The following is a 9,031-nucleotide window of genomic DNA, read 5'->3' as shown; positions in this document are numbered from 1 at the left end:
GGATGGCAGCACACCAAGTGAAATAATAAAGAGGAGGATGGTGTGGTAAGATAAGGGAAGGCAACACTGGGGGTGGTACAGAAAAGAGTTGCATGTGTGCAGTTTGAGACACTCAAATTTGTGATGCATATAGAACAAGGAGCATCTCCGGTATGTAAATGATCTTTGTCTCAAGTTTGAGTATCATGGCTATGGAGCCAATTCCCTACCTTCACCATTTCAGTGGTAGATGAAACATGCACAGGAGTATAGAGACTAAGGAGTGCAGCAGGTGTGCCCTGTGAGAAGATCTACATTTAAGGACCAGGGCAGGAAAAAAGAAATAGCAAAGAAATGGTCAGAAAGGTAGAACCACTGAACTGGGGTTCTAGAAACCATGAAACAGAGAGTGATTTTCAAGGGAGAGTGCAGAAGAGTGGATCAGTGAGTTAATCATTGGAAAATGTCCCCTAGATTTAGCAACTGGAAGATCATTTGTAATCTTAACAAGGGGAGTTTCAGTGGAGGGTTTGGATCAGAAGCTAGACTACTGAGCTAAGGAGCTGATCAAATAAGAGCCCAATGCTCTACTAATGAGAAAGAAAAGAACAACTTCGTAAGCCTTACTTTTCCACTTATAAAATACATACAATGATGCCTTGCATTAATAGATGTGAATTGAAGAATCCAGACAAAGCACATTATTAACACAGTGCCAGGAACACATTACATCTTCATAAATGAGAGTTATCAAACTTGTTACATTAACAACTCTAAATAAATTAGGGTAATTTTCATTTCATAAATATTACATGAATGCATTGTAGTAGTTGTTGTTGTTAGGTGTTGTCGAGTTGGCTTTGACTCATAGTGACTCTATGTACAACACAACAAAACACTGCCCAGGTGTGCACTTTCCTTACAATCCTTGCTATAATTGAGCCCATTGTGGCAGCCAATTTGTCAATCCATCTCATTGAGGGTTTTCCCCTTTTTTGCTGACCCTCCACTTTACCAAGCATGATATTCTTCTCCAGTGAATAGTCCCTTCTGACAACATGACCAAAGTAGATAAGATGAAGTCTGGCCATTCTTGCTTCCAAGGAGTACTCCAGCTGCACTTTTTCCAGGACAGATTTGTTCATTCTTCTGGCAGTCCATGGTATTTTCAATATTCTTTGCCAACACCACAACTCAAAAGCATCAACTCTTGTTCAGTCTTCCTTATTCATTGTCAGTTCTCACATGCATATGATGTGATTGAAAATACCATGGCTTGGGTTTGGCGCACCTTAGTCCCCAAAGTGACATCATTGCTCTTCAACACTTTAAAGAGGTCTTTTGCAGCAGATTTGCCCAATGCAATACGATGTCTGATTTCTTGAATGCTGCTTTCATGGGTGTGGATTGTGGATCCAAGTAAAATGAAATCTTTGACAAGCTTCAATCTTTTCTCCATTTATCATGATGCTACTTACTGGTCCAGTTGTGAGGGTTTTCATGTTCTTTATTGAGGTGTAATCCATACTGCAGACTGTAGTCTGACCTTCATCAGTAAGCGCTTCCAATGAAGGCTTAAGCGGAGGTCCGCAGGGGCCCCTCACTGAAAATTGCAGAACTTAACAGACTGAAAAGCATGATCTCACCTTGATCAAAGTGACTGACTTGCTATTTTTCCCTCCCTTTTGTTTTCATGGATGCTGAGTTCTTTAGGTTTGTTATTTTCAATTATACATTCTTAGGGTTATTGTTTTCCATTACACCTTCTTTTATGCACAACCCTCTCCCATGACTGAGTTCCATAGTCCATGAAGTGAGACAACCCAGGGAAGAGGGACACCAAGTCAGGAGTAACCACGAAAAAGGAGAACAAAGACATTCCTGGCAGTCCAGAGGATCTTTGATCCCTTCTCATTTCCCTCTATAGTCATACATATCCCTTTGCTTGAGGAGACAGACATTTTAGAGAAGTGATTCTGTCTATCTCCTTGGATATCAATACTCGATAAATCTTTTGCTTTTCCGCTTCAACTTGTGGTGATCATTGGCTTTATGCAACAGGGGATAAGGACCTTGTTGTTCCTACAACACTTCAAGTCATCATCACTTTCTGTAAGCAAGGTTTGTTGTCTGCATAGTGCAGGTTGTTAATGAGTCTTCCTCCAATCCTGATGCTGCATTCTTCTCCAGATAGTCCAGCTTCTCAGATTATTTGCTCAGCATACAGACTGAGTATGGTGAAAGGATACAACCCTGACACACACCCTTCCTGATTTTAAACCATGCAGTAGACCTTGTTCTGTTCAAACCACAGCTTCCAGGTCTAGGTACAGGTTCTTCATGAGCAAAATGAAGTGTTCTGGAATTCCCATTCTTCTCAGTATTACCATAATTTGTTATGATCCACACAGTCAAATGCTTTTCCATAGCCAGTAAAACATAAGTAAATATCTTTCTGGTATTCTTTGCTTTGAGCCAAGATCCATCTGATATCAGCACTGATATCTTTTGGTCCACATTCTGTTCTGAATCCAGCTGACATTTCTGGAAGTTCCCTGTCAATATACTGCTGCAACCGTTTCTGAATTATCTTCAGCAAAATTTACTCACATCTGATATTAATGATATTGTTCAATAATTTCCATATTCTATGGGATCACCTTTCCTTGGAATAGGTACAAATATAGATCTCTTCCAGTCAGTTGGCCAGGGAGCTGTTTTCCAAATTACTTGGCATAGACAAGTAAGTGCCTCCAGCACGTCATCTGTTTGTTGAAACATCTCAAAGCGTATTCTATCAATTCCTGGAGCTTTGTTTTTTGCCAGTTCCTTCAGGGCAGCTTTGACTTCTTCAATACCATTGGTTCTTGATCATATGCCACCTCCTGAAATAGTTGAACATCGACCAATTCTTTTTGGTACAGTGGCTCTGTGTATTCCTTCCAACTTCTTTTGATGTTTCCTGCATCCTTCAGTATTTTGCCCAAGGAATCTTTCAGTATTGCAACTCATAGCTTGAATTTTTCCTTCAGTTCCTTTAGCTTGAGAAATGCCAGGTGTGTTCTTCCCTTTTGTCTTTCTAACTCCAAGTCTTTGCATATTTCATTATAATAACTGTGTCTTCCCAAGCTACTCTTTGAAATCTTCTGTTCAGCTCTTTTATCTTGTCATTTCTTCCATTTGCTTGAATGCACAGGACGTATCAATTTGACATATAATGTCAAAGATGTCCTTCTCAGAATTTTGCAATATGAAAATTTCAGAACCCTTAACGATGACTCCATGGTACACAATCCCTCTGTCACATGATAGACTCATTTGCTCCAAATGGCCAGCCCTTTGCTTGTTGCCCCTCTTTAGGTTTGGTCCAAGAACAGCAGAGAAGAGTCTTCCAATGGAGGTATTGACTGGAGGTGGATAGGTAAAAGTATGGGCTCTGTCTGGGTTTGCATCCAAACTCCACTACTTACTAGCTGTGTTTCTTTAAGCAGTCTTTTTGTTGTCATTGTTGAGAATATACACAGCAAAACATACACCAATTCAACATGTATGAGTTAGGGACACTGATTACACTGTGTAGTATAATTATTCTCATCCTTCTTTACTGAGTTGTTCCTCCTCCATTAACATAAACTCACTGCCTCCTATGGTTCCTATCTTGTCTTTTGAGTTGCTATTGTCATTGTGATCTCGTATAGACACTTCTTTTTATATGGGCTCAAACTGGCAACAGCAACTCAAAAAAGCATAAGGGTCAAAGCAGATAATTTTAACTAGTTAAGCTAAACTATTGTATGGTTTTAAGAAGATTCAGGGGATATTTTTGGTTTAAGGTTTAGAGTTTATCTCAGGGCAATAGTTTCAGGGGTTCATCCAGCTTCCAAGGCTCCAAAAGTCTGGAGGCCATGGGAATTTGAAATGATGTTATGCATTTTCTCCTTATGATCAAGATTCTTCCATAGAATCTTTAATCAAAATATTCTGTAATGGTTCTGGTCCCCATTCAGTTCTTCTAGCCTCATGGCAAAGGAGGCAGTTGCTCATGGAGGAATTAGGCACACATTCCATATCCTCCTCCTATTCCTGACTCTACATCATCCTCTGTTGCTCCAGACAAATAGAGACCAATTATTGTGCCTTGGATGGCCAGTAGCAAGCTTTTAAGACCTAAGACATTATGTAATGAACCAGGAGATAGAACAGAAGCACTAAACATGTTATTGGGCCAATTAACTGGGATGTCCCAGGAAACCATGACCTTACTAAGCCTCCATACCAAGGAACCAAATCCTATGCAGTGTGTGGTTATACATAAGCTTTAGGCAAGTCTTTTAAACTATCTGCCTCATGTCCTCATCTGTAAATTGGGGACAATTATAACAGTACTTAACTGATATAATTAACTGGTAAGACTGTTGTGAGGAATTAATGAGACGCTACGATTAGAAAAGGGCCTGACACAAAGTATACAGTAAACCTTAACTATTTACCCTTTTACCACATAATGAGCAAGAACTCTTGATGCATATTCTCCTTCCACCAGCACTTGAGTCAGTAACCGCCACATCTGTGACCTGACCTCTGGTCACAAGCTACTTCAACACAGTCTTTAACTGCTGCCCTGGCTTCTTATCCTGGCTTGCTTCACATTTGGGTCTGAGCATACCCCAACTTGTTAGTGTTTGATATGCCAGACTGTGGATAGCAGTAGATTTAAGAGTAAGAAATTGGGAAGTCAAGCACTGGGAAAACAAAAGTAAGACTGGTGACAGATGTTGAAGCCAAGCACGAACACTTCAAGTTGGGGCTTGCAAGGTAAAACACGATTCCCTACTTTTCAGATAAAGACACAGGGCTCAGAGAAATTGAGACCTGCTGAAGATCACAGAGTTAGTCAGGAATGGAGACAGGAAATTCAGCTGGTCTGCCTAACTCCAAATTCTTCCATTCACCTTACTGTCTCCCAGTTTCCGAGATGGTAAATCTTTACAGAAGGAGATTGCCCAGTCTTCCTTCCAAGCGTTAACAGTCAAATGCCTTAGGCACTGAGCCAATGCAACACACTACCATAGAGTCGGATGTGACCCATAGCAACCCCTCCTTGGTTTCTGAGGCAGTATCTCTACGCCACCAGAGCTCCTTAATTAGCATCATAGGAGGGCTCATAACATGTTCAAGGGGCACAGAATTAAGTGATCCACATTAGCAAAAGTTCTACAAAATTGACACACCTCATGTAGGGTTTCCAAGGATGTACCCATTTAGTTTTGGGTAGAAGAGATGCATTCATAGTTCAACATTCCTTCTGTGAGAGTGACATGAGCAATTCCATAGGAAAGGTGGAGGGGAAGAAAAATTGAACTAGGGGATGAAAAAGAAAGGGTTAAGTAGAAAGAGAAAATGGAAGAAAGGGTAAGGCTCACTTAGCTATGCTGTGGTGGAAGAAGGAAAGGTGTTCATGGAATCTTGAAGTCTCTAAGATGGGTGATGTGGTAGTTAAGGTTATGTATCAACTTGCTGCCTCGGAAACCCAAGGAGGGGTTGCTATGAGTCGGGTCTGACTTGATGGCACATAACAACAACAACATCAATTTGCTGGGCCATGGTTTTGAGTAGCTGGACAGCTGGATGTAGTTATTCCCCATGAAGAGATTGTAATCATGTTCATAGTGGAATGCACTATGAGCAGCTAAGTAGTTGACTGCCTTCAAGGTGTGGCTTGCTTCCATTATATAAGAAGCTTTGAGAAAAGTCTCTAGCTTTTGGCACATCTGGATCCTGCATTTGGCCTAGTTTTGACCTGCCATGTTGCCTGCCAATGGCATGTTGCTTATTGATCTTGGGTTCGTCAGCCTCAGGAGCCAGCGACTGCATGAGTCAGAAAAGCCTCCAGCTCTAGTGGGCCTAGAACAGGAAGCAGAGCTAAACACTAAGGTTGAGGGGCCTTCACCCATCCTCTAGAGCTAGCACTCTGAACTCGAACTTCTAGCCTCTTAAACTGCAAGAGAATAAATCCCTGTTTGTTAAAGCCATCCACTGTGGCTTATGTTATAGCAATAAAGAACCAAGACAGGTAGTTAGCTCCACTGGGCATGGGTCCCTGTCAAAAAACCATTGCCCAGTGCTGCCACGCTCTGACAAGGGAGTACTGCCTGACAAGCCTTCACAAGCAAGGACTTTCTGTCCTGGGTTCTGCATAACTCAAGAGGCACTGAGGGGTAATGATAACTGTCTGTCACAGTTTCTTGAACAACAGCCCATCCAGGCCTGATTCATAATCCACAGAGGAACAAGGCCCATGCCATTAGGTGAGGACTACTGGATGGCTGTGTGTCATCTGCTAGCCTGCACCCTTGCCTGGACATCTCTCTCACCTTGCTTTCCTTCTCTGGCTTTGAGGTATTTCCTTTTATACTATCTCATCAGGCGATTGTGATCTCTCATCTATACAACATGCCAATCCCAAGCTACCTTCTACCCTGTTGCCTTCCACAGAGTTGGAGGACTGTCCATGTCTGAAGACGAACTGCTGGGAGAATGACCTATTCTTTTTCTTTCATTATAACCAGAGTCCAGAAATGGGATTTTTCCATCATTACACTATTTGCTATTTAAATCTTTGATTATGGAAGGGAAAGGTATTAGCAAGCAAATACAAAGATCTTTATGGAAAGAAGAAAGAGGCAGTGGAGAAATGATGGGGAGGTTGATGGCTGAGGAAGAGACTTCTAAGTCTTCTGTGCCCTGCAGGGCCAGGATTAGAAAAAGGAAGAGCCTAGCGTGCAAATTTGAGGAACTTAGGGTCATGTAAGTGTAAGATCTGCCCTGGTGACTTTGTATGGACCACATGGTCAGCTGCTCCATTCAATAATTCTTGCTTGCCCTGTTGTTGTTGTTGTTGTTATGTCATCTCCGACTTATAGCAGCCTTATGTACAACAGAACGAAACACTGCCTGGTCCTGTTCCAGCCTCATGATCCCTACTATACCTGAGCCCATTGCTGCAGCCACGTTGTCAATACACCCTATTGAGGGCGTTCCCCTCCTTCGTTGATCCTCCACTTTACCAAGCATGACATTCCTCTCCAGAGAATGGTCCCTTCTGACAAGATGACCAAAGTAGGTGAGATGAAGTCTGGCCATTTTCACTTCCAAGGAGCGTTCCAGCTGCACTTCTTCCAGGACAGATATGTTAGTTACTTTAGCGGTCTATGGTACTTTCAGCATTCTTTGCCAGCACCACAACTCAAAACCATCAACTCTTCTTCAGTCTCCCTCATTCATTGTCCGGCTCTCACATGCATATGAGGTGACTGAAAATACCGTGGCTTAGGTTAGGCGCATCTTAGTCTTCCAGGAGACATCTTTGCTCTTCAGCACTTGAAAGAAGTCTTTTGCAACAGACTTGCCCAATGCAATACGTATTTTCATGTTTGACTGCTGCTTCCATGGGCGTTGATTGTAGAACCAAGTAATATGAACTCTTTGACAACTTCAATCTTCTCTCCATTTATCGAGATGCTGCTTATTAGTCCAGTTGTGAGGATTTCTGTTTATATTGTTTATATATCTGTTATTCTGTTTATATTGAGGTGTAATCCATACTGCAGACTGTAGTCTTTAACCTTCATCAGTAAGTGCTCCAAGTCATCCTCACTTTCAGCAAGCAAAGTGGTGTCATCTGCATATTGCAGGTTGTTAATGAGCCTTCCTCCAATCCTGATGCCATGTTCCTCTTCATATAGTCCAGTTTCTCAGATTATTTGCTCAGCATACAGATTGAATAGTCATGGCAAAAGGATACAACCCCAATGTACTCCCATCCTGATTTTAAACCATGCAGTATCCCCTTGTTCTGTTCGAATGACAGCCTCCTGGTTTATGTACAGGTTCCTCATAAGTACATGAGGAATTCCCATTCTTCTGGAATTCTGGAATTCCCATTCTTCTCAGGTTATCCATAATTCATTATGATTCATAAAATCGAGTGCATTTACATAGTCAATAAAACACAAGTAAACATCTTTCTGGTATTCTTTGCTTTAAGCCTAGATCCATCTGACATCAGCTATGATATGCCTTGCTCCACGTCCCCTTCTGAACCCAGACTGCATTTCTGGAAGTTCTCTGTCAATATACTGCTGCAACCATTTTTGAATTATCTTCAGCAAGATATTACTTGTGTCTGATATAAATGATATTCTTTGGTAATTTCCACATTCTGTGGGATCACCTTTCTTTGGAATGGGTACAAATATGGATCTCTTCCAGTCAGTTGGCTAGGTAGCTATCTTCCAAATCTCTTGGCACGGCCGAGTGAATGCCTCCAGCATGACATCTGTTTGTTGAAACATCTCAATGGGTATCCCACCAATTCCTGGAGCCTTGTTTTTTGCAATTCTTTCAGTGTAGCTTCAACTTCTTGCTTCAATACCATTGGTTCTTGATCATATGCCACTGCCTGAAATGGATGTTCATCTACCAGTTCTTCTTGGTACGGTGACTCTGTGTATTCCTTCCATTTTCTATTGATGTTTCCTGCGTCATTCAACATATTGCCCATGGAATCTTTCAATATTGCAACTCAAGGCTTAAACTTTTTCCTTCAGTTCTTTCAGCTTGAGAAATGCCAAGCATGTTCTTCCCTTTTGGTTTTCTAACTCCAGGTCTTTGCACATTTCATGACAATAATTGACCCTGTCTTCTCAAGCTGCTCTTTGAAATCTTCTATTCAGCTCTTTTATCCTGATGATTCTTTTTTTTTTTTCTAATTTGATAGCACTATGATCTGAGAAGATGCTTTGCAGTATTTTGATGTTTTTAAATTTATTAAGGCTTGCTTTATGGCCTAACATATAGTCTATCATAGAAAAAGTTCCATGTGCATTGGAGAAGAATGTATATTGTGCTGCTGTTGGATGAAGTGCTCTATAGATATCTATAAAGCCAAGTTGGTGGATTGTATTGTTTAGCTCTTCTGCATCTTTGTTGAGTTTCTTTACAGTTGTTCTATCTTTCAAAGAAAGTGGTGTATTAAAGTCTCCCACTATGA

The sequence above is a fragment of the Orycteropus afer genome, unplaced genomic scaffold, assembly GCF_000298275.1.
Source record: "Orycteropus afer afer isolate SDZICR_OR568_19922 unplaced genomic scaffold, OryAfe1.0 scaffold00003, whole genome shotgun sequence".
Classification (NCBI taxonomy): Eukaryota; Metazoa; Chordata; class Mammalia; order Tubulidentata; family Orycteropodidae; genus Orycteropus; species Orycteropus afer.
The sequence above is the reverse complement of the archived record's forward strand: the minus strand, read 5'-3'. Positions refer to the sequence as shown.